Here is a 12215-nt window from a genome sequence, read left to right on the forward strand (position 1 = left end):
CTAAGCCACTTTTGGATCCAAATTCTCCTGCATCCCATCGCACCTTGACCAGTCTCCCAGGTGGTATGCTATTTAAATAAATGGAAAGTAGAGCAAAGTGATTTTATGGATGATCTGAACACTCAGCTCTGTCTCTTCATTTTTCGTGGGACAGTAAGGTCACATGCTGCCACCTTTCACTTCAATATACAAATCTCTCTGAGCAGAATGAAGCAGTTGTTTCAATTTCCCAGTGTGAATTGCATCTCCTTCCTTTGGCCTTGAACAAGAGGGCGTTGAAGTAGAATTTTAGGATCATTCAAGATGAATAAATTAAGATGGACCGGATGGCTTTCTATCATTGATCTGCACAAAAGGGCATCCTTTGTAGCTCACAACCGAGTTTTTTTTTATGTCCTTGAGCTCCTAGTGCAGTTACAATTCCAGTTGATGTAACTGAATGGAAGATCCCAAGATTAGACCCTGGCTCAAGACTATAACTTTAACTTTTTTATCAAACTCCGAGGAACAGAATCACTGGATTGCTAAGCAGTTTTAACAACATGAAAAGACATTTAAACATGAAAAATAGTTATGATTCATATTTACTCCATCTCTAGCTTAACAAATACACATAGGCTTTAGGATTAACTGGGATGACACAGTACATTTGAATCTACAGTGATCTCATTAGCACACAAAATCCTTTTTAAAGCACACAAATTGGCTATGGGCAGATACACATTCCACTCTGAATCCAAATTAGTGTTTGTGGATTTCTCCTCTGAATCCCCCCAGCTGATTTGTCACATGAGAGTTTCCAAACTCTATTCCCAAAACACACCTCTCTCGCTTTCTATTAGCAGATTGCATTCCAATTCCACTCCATATTTTCCGATATCCAGCCATCGATTACTCTACAATTATTTCAGCTAACATCACACAAACTATAGTAGGTTATCACAAACCTTGGAACCACTTGAGATATCTTTCTGACTTCTCACTAGCCAGTCTTTTTCAGTTCTGTGATTTGAAATGAACAGCATCCTGTCCTGCTTCCAGTTCTTTTTTGATCTTCACTGGAACCCCCTCTTCATTTGTCTAGTTTCCTTAAGCAGCTGTCCTTTAAATTTCTGGCACTGGCTTCCTTAAACCTTAATCCACTGCATGGCTTTTCATTAAGCAAAGCTAAGAGAGATGCCCCCTGTCTAGTTGCCTTTCACCAACTGTCCTGGTTTCCAATTAAAAACAAAGGAAAGCTTTTTGTTCTACCTTACAAGAGTCTCTAGTTGCTAAACAACACCTGCATACATCTGCTGGCCAATTGATTTTTCACGCTGTATCTCTCCCTATCATAATAGAATCCTAGATGGAATTGAAATCAACCCCCACACATACAGATCTTTGTCCAGCACGAATCTAACTACAGGTCCCTTCCAGGTACTGAAATATTAAATTAAAATCACCTAAAACTATATCCTATCTTTAATGTTTACCCATACAAATGTAAGTCCCTTAAAACTACTTTTGGTTTCCTATCAGTGTATCATCGATGAATAGTAAGATTATTGTTGAAAGTGCAGAAATTTCCTGCTTTCTAGAACTTTGTGGTTCTTTCTCTGCTGTGATAAGGGATGGCCTACTTTACTGAGTTTTTGATTATGTTTGCATGAAACTGTATAGAAGTGTGCACTTAAGATGTTTATAATCATAATAGTAATATTAGTTTCAGGTAGGACCCCTTGGTCCGTCTAACCCATTTACCCACAATGTCGCCTTGGTGCATTTCAAAATCCCTTGCCTTCCGTTTGTTGATGTGAATCTATCTAGTTCCTCCTTGAAACTGATCAAGAGTTTTTGTTTTACCACTCATGATTGTTCCATACCAAGTAGAGATGTCGTTATACTTTAAAGATCATTAGACATTACAGAAGATGGATAAAAATATACTCTGCAATATTTATGTATTATTCTTGGGATGGTGGCACAGTGGTTAGCACAGCTGCCACACAGTATCCACATCCTAGGTCCGATTTTGGGACTGTCTGTGTGGAGTTTGCACATTCTCCCCATGTCTGCGTGGGTTTCCTCTGGGTGCTCCGGTTTCCTCCCACAGTCCAAAGATATGTGGGTTAGTTAGATTAGCTGTGCTAAATGCGCAGGGTTACAGAGATGGGGTTTGGGGGGAGGGGAGCGTGGGCCTGGGTAAAGTGCTCTTTCGGCGAGTTGGTGTAAACTCCATGGGCTGAATGGCCTCCTTTTGCACTGTAGGGATTCTATGGTTTTAAAAATGAAAATGAGTGGTTTGTTACATCTAAATTTCTATATTTTCCTGTTAGCTGATATTCATTTTAGTTGGATCTTTACTTACTGTTGCTTCATTGACCTCTGTATTAAAAATATTTCATAAAATATTGCAAGTGATTAAAATATCACAAGTGCCAAAAGCTACTGATCATTGTGTGAAGGCAGCTGTAAAAGTGCCATGGATCTGCTCACGAAGTGTTATGTTCCGAAAGGATGCTGACCTCCAGTGGAAGGGATTGACCCACTTTGTGATTGAAATTCAGTGTAATGCAGCAAGATTTTCTCACTTCAGGATTTAGAAAATTAGAAAAAAGTGTTGTAGGTTTCATACACCTGAAATAGCTGCGTTCAGAACATATAACAAAAATTCTCTCTCGTTCCATACTTTCTTCAGTCTCTTAAAACCATTCCTTCCAAACCATAGTCATGATTCTCTGAATACTTTTATAACTGTAAATCCTGTTTTTAATTAATCTGTTCCCTCCTCTGCTCAAGGCTCTGAATCTCTCTGGTATATAATTCCAATGGCAGTTCAATCCTCTACTAAATTGCTCACTTGGGTAATTTCTCAGAAGTGAACCACAGTGCTGATAAATGATTGAGGTGAAGGCAGCTTCCAAGCTAAGCCAGTCCTTAACAACAAGAATTTTGGGCAGTGATCAGATGTTGGACGCCTGATTGTTTTTGTACCTTCTTGAGTAAGATCTTTGTTGAAACGGGTTGGTTTCAGTTTGGTAGGTCTGAAAAAGTCTTGCCATACATGAGTTAACTGTAAATCTTTATTGACTCTTAGAACTATTTGTAACTATACAGTAAAGATTTGGAGATGCCGGTGTTGGACTGGGGTGGGCATAGTAAGAAGTCTCACAACACCAGCTTAAAGTCCAACAGGTTTATTTGGTTTCATGAGCTTTCAGAGCACTGCTCCTTCATCAGGTGAGTGGAGTTGGTTTCACAAACAGGGCATATCTAGACAGATTCAATTGCAAGATAATGGTTGGAATGTGAGTCTTTATAGGTAATCAAGTCTTTACAGACAATGCAAGTGGAGAGAGAGAGAGACTCAGGTTAAAAAGGTGTGAATTGTCTCAAACCAGGATAATTAGTAGGAATTTTGCAAGCCCGGCAAAATGGTGGGGGTTACACATAGTGTGAGATGAACCCAAGATCCTGGTTGAGGCTGTCCTCACGTGCAGAACTTGGCTATCAGAAAGTTTAACCTGGTGTTGTGACAGTTCTTACACTATACAGAGTACAAGCTGAGATCTGTCGCTGTGCTTGTTGGTACACATGTCGCTTGTCTAACAGTAAAATGACCCTGCAGCTCATATGTTCTCTTACAATGTGGGCGGTGCTGTATTCCGTTCACATTAACCCTATACGTGACAGACCCTTATGCTACACCTCCCCCCAAATCCAATGTATTTTAAGCAATTGTAGTTTACCTTATGTCTTGCATTGTTTTTACTATCTGACATTTACATTGTCATTACTACATTATCACTAACCCATCTACCCTTTTCAAATCCTTTCATTCACAGTTTCAGGCAGTTTGGAGGCCTTCCAATGCTTCCATATCTAGCCTACACCACCATCAGAGAAGTGATAGGTTCTCTTGCTGCTAATTCTAGCTCAGGTTTAGAGGTTGTTATGATATCTGGGTATGTTTTCATCCTTCTGTGCTGCTGTGTTGTGCTGTGCTTGGTTGGCATGGCTGTTGCCTTTGTTCTTGGGTGCTACTCAAACTTGTTTCTTAGGGGGTGGATGTACATTGTGCATCTTCTGTTGTCATGTGGGTCATCATGATATATGTGGAAGTGTATGTTTCAATATTGGAACTCTTGTTGCCACTTGTTTCACAATTTTTACCCACAGTTTGGGGTATTTCCTTCTCCAATTGCATTTTGAGTTTATGCCTCTTTCCATTCAGATCAGCTACTGTGTTAAGTTGAGTTCTTTAATTGAATTATCAACAAAACTCTTACGTAAGCTTGACAACTTCCCCTGAGTATTCAGCTCTGCTTGGAATCTTTCTTCCATGGTCACTGACTGCTCCTTGGACTCAAATTCACTCGTTGTTGTCAGTTTGTTTTGTAGAATTTCCCTCATCTGCTTTCAAAGGCTGAATTTTCTCTTCCATATTGTGTATCTTAATCTTCATGTTGTTCAAATTGGACCAAAGTTCAAGAAATTAATCAGTTTGGTTGTTAATTCTGCTTTCAAACAGCAGCTCTAATGCATCAGCAATTCTTTCTCCTGTTCCAGACATCTTGCACCATGTTTACTACAGATTTCTGATGCTTAAGTTTCAACAAATTTCAACTGAAGAGCTGTCTTTTTATTGAATACACTTTTAGAACACCAGAGCATAAACAGGCCCTTCGGCCCATAAGTTGTGCCAATCATATCCCTACCTACTTCTAGGGCATGTAGCATTGCTGGCTAAGTCAGTATTTATTGCACATCCCTGATCACACTTGAGAGGGGATTTTCACAGTAACTTCATTGCAGTGTTAATGTAAGCCTTCTTGTGACACTAATAAAAAAGCTTTTAAACTTTTGATGGTGAACTACTGCAGTCCCTGAGGTATAGAAACACCCACAGCACTGTTAAGGAGGGAATTCAGGATTTTGATCCAGTTACAGTGAAGGAACAGCAATAAACTTCCAATACTTCAGAGTGGTGAGTGACTTGGAGGGGAAGCTGCCGGTGGTGGTGTTCCCATGTGGCTGCTGCCCTTGTCCTTCTGTCTTTGTTCACTTTGCTTCTACATTTATGCATTTTAAATCCACATTCAAGTGTCCCCTTTTTTTTGCTGTTGATGGGATTTGGGCATCGCTGGCTGGGCCAGCATTTATTGTCCATCCCTGAGTGTGATTAAGAGTTAAATCATGTTGCTGTGGATCTGGAGTCACATCTAGGCCAGACCAAATAAGGGTGTCAAATTTCCTTCCCTAAAGGATGTTAGTGAACTCGACAATGGTTTCATGGTAATAGATAGACTTTTACTTCCAGATTTTATTATTGAATTCAAATTTCACCATCTACGTAGTGGGATTTGAACCCTAATCCCTAGAGCATTATCGTGGGTCTTTGGCTTACAAGTGCAGTGACAACACCACTATGCCACTGCTGCCTCCTCCCTGTGAGCTAAAATCCAGTGTTCTTGTCAATTCTTGTTTTTCTTTTATAAGCTCATCTTTCATACATGAAAGTTGATGTTTTTTTCTTTAGTATAGTACAATTCTTCTGTGTTACCCTTCAAGCTCACATTCTGTCATTGTACTTTTTGCCTATTCTGAGACCCTTCATAGTCTTGTGAGAAGTTCTACTTGCTCTTGCCATTCTTTTCATCTCTTCATACATATCTTTGGAAATGTGTTGTTTGCCCAAGTTTTCTTCCAAATCTCCAATCATTTCTTCAGCTCTGTCATCTCTTTATTGTATCTCTTGTCTTCCTCTTGAAATATAAAACATTTCTGTATCTTCTCTGCCAGTTGGTTCTTTAGTGAAAGTGGAAATAAATTAATTTTGTTTCATTTTGAAATTTCCCAAAGGAACAGACTTTGACTTGAGGGATGCTTGTAGCGTGTGAAGGTCCTTCAAAGGGTTTTCCTCTTGTTGAAAAGCCAAATTTCTTTGACTTGAGCTTTCTTGTCATCTGGTTTGTTCTGCAGTTCCACCATTCCGCCTTATTCCTTCATGCTACTGAAGACTTTGTACCATTTTTGGAATTTGATCTTGAAGCTAGTTGTTGACTTAATGCACTGCTTTAGGATTAGTTTATCAAATTCACCAAATTATTATAAAAGGGTATTAATCTGGACTTTTCTGATTTTTTTTTTAAATTTACATCTAAAATACTCCAGTAATTCAAAAATAATTTTCTCTGGGATGCTGAATATTGTGATCAACCTTGGGAAGGTTGGAATTCTGATCCACAGTCAAATTTTTAAGTGTTGGTTCTGATCGAAAGGCTTTCTGAATTTCAGCACCAGCATTATTTGGTAAAAAGACTTTTTGCTTTTGCTGGGTTTCATTACCATGGTAATCAGCTCAGCTTAAAAACATTTTCAACAATGGCTGTCTGGATTGACTGCCTGCAGAGTTCGTTTGTTCAGTATTTTACTTTAAAGTCACAGATTGGTCAAATCCTAGCTCTGACTTGCCTTTTGGCTGAGTTTAGAGATGGCAATTCTCCTGGATTATTTAATTAATTATATTTTCTGCTTTGGAGAGAGCTCAGAAGCCATATCGACATGAGGATCAAGTTTTAATGGCCCTTTTTTTTTAAACTGCACTTTTGCCTCTGAATAATTTAAAGGTTTCTCAGAACTTGCTGCAACCCTGATGTTGAAATGATTTAGCCCACCCTGTTAACTCCTAGATTTGAAGCTGGACTTCCAAAGGAGCTGTAATAGAGTTTCCTGCAGGTAAGGAGTTTTAATCTCTGCCTTCAGCTTCCAAGCCTTTCTTTGGAACTTTTCTGTTGGTTATTTTTCCTCTGTGCCTATGCTTCTGGCACTTCTTTTCAGTCATACTACCGTGCTTACTTAGTCGTCCAGCATTTTAGCTTTTCTCTGCATTTTCTGCAAGGATTTGAGATTTTCCACAAGCTACGGCCATGTTGTAAGGTGTTGTCTACAGCTCAGTAGCTCTGAAGTCTTCAGAGTCTCTATTACATCTCAAACCTGTTTACAAATATACAGTAAAAGTACAAGCTAGGAACTGTCTCCATGTGGCACAACGGTTAGCAGTGCTGCCCCACAGTACCAGGGACCCGGGCTCAATTCTATCCTTGGTTCACTCTGTGTGCAGTGCCTGCATGGCCTTTCGCTGGGTGCTCTGTTTCACTCCCACAATCCAAAGATGTGCGAGTTAGGTTGATTGACTGTGCTAAATTGCCCCTCAGTGTCAGGCGGATTAACGGTAAATACGTGGGGTTACAGGGATAAGGCTTGGGTGTGGGATTGTTGTCAGTGCAGTCTTGATGGGCCGAATGGCCGCCTCCTATATTGTAGGGATTCTATTTTGATTTATTATTGTCACATGTATTAACATACAGTGAAAAGTATTGTTTCTGTTGTTTCCTGCATGCTGTACAGACGAAGCATACTTCTATAGAGAAGGAATCGAGAGAGTGCAGAATGCAGTGTTACAATCATAGCTAGGGTGTAGAGAAAGATCGGCTTAATGCAAGGGAAGTCCATTTAAAAGTTTCACTGCAGCAGGGAAGAAGCTGTCCTTGAGTCGGTTGGTATGTGACCTCAGACTTTTGTGTCTTTTCCCCGACAGAAGAAGGTGGAAGAGAGGATGTCTGGGTGCGTGGGGTCCTTAATTACGCTGGGTGTTTTGCCAAGGGAAGTGTAGACAAAGTCAATGGATGGGAGGCTGGTTTGTGTGATGGATTGGACTACATTCACAATCTTTTGTAGTTCCTTGTGGTCTTGGGCAGAGCAGGAGCCCGTACCAAGCTGTGATACTACCAGAAGAATGCTTTCTGTGGTGCATCTGTAAAAGTTGGTCAGAGCCGTAGCTGACATGCCAAATTTCCTTAGTCTTCTGAGAAAGTAGAGGCATTGGTGGGGCTTTCTTAAGTATAGTATCGGCATAGGGAGACCAGGACAGGTTGTTGGTGATCTGGACACCTAAAAACTTGAAGCTCTTAACCCTTTCTACTTCGTTCCCTTGATGCGGACAGGGGCATGTTCTTCTTTACGCTCCCTGAAGTCGATGACAATGTTTGTTGACACACGCAGCTCTGTCTAACACTAAACTAACCCTGCATGCAGTTTATGTGCTCTCTTACTTGTGTGCACTGTTATGTACTCAGTCAACATTAACCCAAAATGTGTCAGACCCTTGTACTATGATCTGGTCACTGGACAGGAAGAAATATTTATTCAGTACTTCTGTGAAACCAGTTATTTTATGTTATTGCTTTTTGTGGAAGGCTATTCCACAATTTGCAGCTCTTAGATTGGATTGGGGCCTTTTCTCATTCTGGTTTATCTTCAGATTTATTAATTTCTGTAATTGTATCTTTCTGTTACACCAAAATTGAATAATTTATTTTGATCAACATTATCAGACATTGGGACACAATTTCCTTGCACATCTTCACTCTAAATCAATTGGAATTATGGAATGATATGGCACTGGAGGAGGCCATTTGGCCCATTCTCTGCCCGTTGAAGTGGTGGAGGCTGCCTCGCTAAATATTTTTAAGACGCGGGTTGATGGGTTTTTGATAGGAGAGGGGATTAAGGGTTATGGGGAGAGGGCGGGAAAGTGGAACTGAGCAGCAACAGATCAGCCATGATCTTATTGAATGGCGGGGCAGGCTCGAAGGGCTGGATGGCCTACTCCTGCTCCTATTTCTTATGTTCTTATGTGTCTGATCCATACCTTTTGAAAGGACCAAAAAAACCTCAAATTCCATAAGACATTTAAACTTCTCTTATTGAGAGAGGCAAGGGAGGAAATTGGGGCATTGAGAGAAATCTTTGTATCCTCACTGGCTACAGGGGTGGTCCCAGAGGACTGCAGAATAGCCAATGTTGTTCCTTTGTTTAAGAAATGTAGCAAGGTAATCCAGATAATTATAGACCAGTGAGCCTTATGTCAGGAAATTATTGGAGAAGATTCTTTGAGACAGGATTAACTCTCATTTGAAAATAAGTGGACGTATTAGTGAGAGGCAACATGGTGTTGAGAAAGGGAAGTCATGTCTCATGAACTTGGTCGAGTTTTTTGAGGAAATGACAAAGATGATTGATGAGGCTAGGGCAGTGGATGTTGTCCACATGGACTTCAGTAAGGCCTTTGACAAGGTCCGTCATGGCAGACCGGTGCAGAGGTGAAGTCACACGGGATCAGAGGTGAGCTGGCAAGGTGAATACAGAACTCACTCAGTCATAGGAGACAGAGGGTAACAGTGGAAGAGTGCATTTCTGAATGGAGGCTGTGACAAATGGCATTCACAGTAAGAAGTCTCACTACACCAGGTTAAAGAACTTTCCACACACTTGACGAAGGAACAGCATTTCAGAAAGCTTGTGGGTTTACTATCAAATAAACTGGTTGGACTTTAACCTGGTGTTTTGAGACTTCTTACTGTGTTTACTCCAGTCCAAAGCCGGCATCTCCACATCATGACAAGTGGCGTTCCTCAGAGATCAGTGCTGGAACCTTTGCTGTTTGTAATATATATAAACGGTTTGGAAAAAACTGTAACTGGTTTGATTAGTAAGTTTGTGGACAACTCAAAGGTTGATGGATTTGTGGATAGTGATGAGGACCATCAGAGGATACAGCAGGATATATATTGGTTGGAGACTTGGGCGGAGAGATGGCAGATGAAGTTTAATCTGGACAAATGTGAGGTAATGCACTTTGGAAAGTCTAATACAGATAGGAAATATACAGTAAATGGCAGAACATTTAACAGTATTGATAGGCAGAGGGATCTGGGTGTACAGATACACAAGTCACTAAAAGTGACAAGCAAGTGTGGAAGGTAGTCAAGAAGGCATACGGCATGCTCGCCTTCATCGGCCGGGGTATTGAGTTTAAAAATTGGCAAGTCATGTTGCAGCTTTATAAAACCTTAGTTAGGTCGCACTTGGAATATGTATTCAATTCTAGTCGCCACACTAACAGAAGGATGTGGAGGCCTTGGAGAGGGTACAGAAAAGATTTATCAGGATGTTGCCTGGCATGGAAGGCATTAACTATGGGGAGAGGTTGGAGAAACTTGGTTTGTTCTCATTGGAACGACAGAGGCTGAGGGGCGACCTGATAGAAGTCTGCAAGATTGAGAGGCATGGACAGAATGGATAGTCAGAAGCTTTTTCCCAGGTGAAAGAGTCAATTACTAGGGGGGCACAGGTTTAAGGTGCGAGGGACAAGGTTTAAAGGAGATGTACGAGGCAAGTTTTTTACACAGAGGGTGGTAGGTGCCTGGAACCCGCTACTGGGAAGGGGAATGGAAGCAGATACGACAATGAGTTTTAAGAGGCTTCTGGACATTTCCATGAACAGGACGGGAATAGAGAGATATGGTCCCCGGAAGGGTAGGGGATTTTAGTTGAGTCAGGCAGCATGTTTGGTGCAAGCTTGGAGAGGTAAAGGGCCTGTTCCTGTGCTGTAATTTTCTTTGTATTCTCCAGATTACCAGTCTAGGATTCTGATTAGCAGTTAAGTAAAGAATTCACTTTACTACAATCCTGGCACATAACTGATTTCCTTGCCCCCAAGACTCCGTGTTAAGATTGTGACTCTTCTCTGATCGCCCACAAATATGATTTTTTTTTAAGATTGAGTGCTCAAAACTCTGCTCAATATTCTAATCAGATGGATTTTCTTCTGAATGCAGCTCTCTCTCAGCACCAATGTTCATTGTTGTGTCAGAACATAACATAAGAAATAGGAGCAGGAGTAGGCCAACTAGCCCTTCGAGCCTGCCCCGCCATTCAATAAGATCATGGCTGATCTGTCGTGGCTCAGTTCCACATTCCCGCCCTCTCCCCATAACCCTTAATCCCCTCTCTTATCAAAAACCCATCAACCCGCGTCTTAAAAATATTTAGCGAGGTAGCCTCCACCACTTCAACGGGCAGAGAATTCCAGAGATTCACCACCCTTTGAGTGAAGAAGTTCCTCCTCAACTCCGTTCTAAACCGCCCCCCCTTTATCTTGAGGCTGTGCCCCCTAGTCCTGCTATCCTTTCTGAGCGGGAAGAGTCTCTCCACCTCTATCCTATCCATCCCATTCATCATCTTATATGTCTCAATGAGATCTCCCCTCATTCTTCTAAACTCTAACGCGTGCAAGCCTAATTTATTCAGCCTCTCCTCATAGCTCAACCCCCTCAACTCCGGCATCAGCCTAGAGCAAGCAGTAATTTTCTGTAATAATATTGAGCCAGTTTCATGGCTTGTTTCTGTGCTGTGTATCCTGTGTAATCCTTCGTAATCATCAATCTCTGTTTCATCTTTGACAGAATTGAGATGTTGTAAAAAGAAATCTTAAAAAAGCATGATCCAAGATTGGTTGCTGAGGTGAGAAGAAATTGGCTTGTAACCAGCAGAGTAAACAAAATTTGGTGTTTTCCCGCAATAGAGTTGTACCTGAACACAGTAAATGAATCTAGTTGTATTAATTCCTGCTTGATTTTTAAAAAAGTTCCCCATTGTATCTGCTCTGGTGTTTGGATGTTGCTGCCAAGTGTGTTCAAGGTTGCAGAAAGCTGCCTGATCGCAGTATTCCTCATTACCAAGCCTATGTCAGCAGCAATAACTAGGTTCTGGTTGGCACATTTATTATAGCAAGGGACGATGGTGACTACTAATAATCCAGAGCCCGTGCTTTAGGGTCACAGGTTTGAGCCCCACCATGGCAGATGGTGAAATTTCATTCGATAAAGATCTAGAATTCTATGTCTAATAGAACATAGAACACTATAGCACAAACAGGCCCTTTGGCCCACAAGTTGTGCCGATCATATCCATACCTACCAGGCCATTGAACTATCTGTAACTCCCAACCCCATTAAATTCCATGTACTCATCCAGAAGTCTTTTAAAAGACCCCAGCGACGGCAGCTGATTCCACTCACTCACCACCCTCTAAGTGAAAAACATCCCTAACATCTCCTCTGTACTTGCTTCCCAGCACCTTAAACCTGTGTCCTCTCATAGTGACCATTTCAGCCTTGGGAAATAGCCTCCAAGAATCCACCCTATCTATTCCTCTCAACATTTTATAAACCTCTGTCGGGTCGCCTCTCAACCTTTGTCTCTCCAGGGCGAAGAGACCTAGCTCCTTCAACCTATCTTCATAAGGCATGTCTCCCAATCCAGCAACATCCTTGTAAATCTCCTCTGCACCCTCTCAATAGCTTCTACATCCTTCCTATAGTGAGGCG

At 41.3% G+C, this 12215-nt stretch overlaps 1 protein-coding gene across 9 annotated transcripts in view; it reads left to right on the forward strand.

Annotated features, from left to right (window-relative positions):
- pitpnm2 (phosphatidylinositol transfer protein, membrane-associated 2) overlaps positions 1 to 12215 on the forward strand; it is a 496848-nt gene that overhangs the window by 280545 nt on the left and 204088 nt on the right. The window contains exon 1 of one of the 9 annotated variants that reach the window (XM_080207954.1): positions 11332 to 11349. The exons of the other annotated variants lie outside the window; for them this stretch is intronic. The gene's annotated coding sequence lies outside the window, so the exon portion shown is untranslated. Of the gene's footprint in view, positions 1 to 11331; positions 11350 to 12215 lie in introns of those variants that run through there. 9 annotated transcript variants of the gene reach the window in all.

Source organism: Carcharhinus amblyrhynchos, chromosome 20 (genome assembly GCF_965287045.1).
Source record: "Carcharhinus amblyrhynchos chromosome 20, sCarAmb.v2.hapA, whole genome shotgun sequence".
NCBI classification, from domain to species: Eukaryota; Metazoa; Chordata; class Chondrichthyes; order Carcharhiniformes; family Carcharhinidae; genus Carcharhinus; species Carcharhinus amblyrhynchos.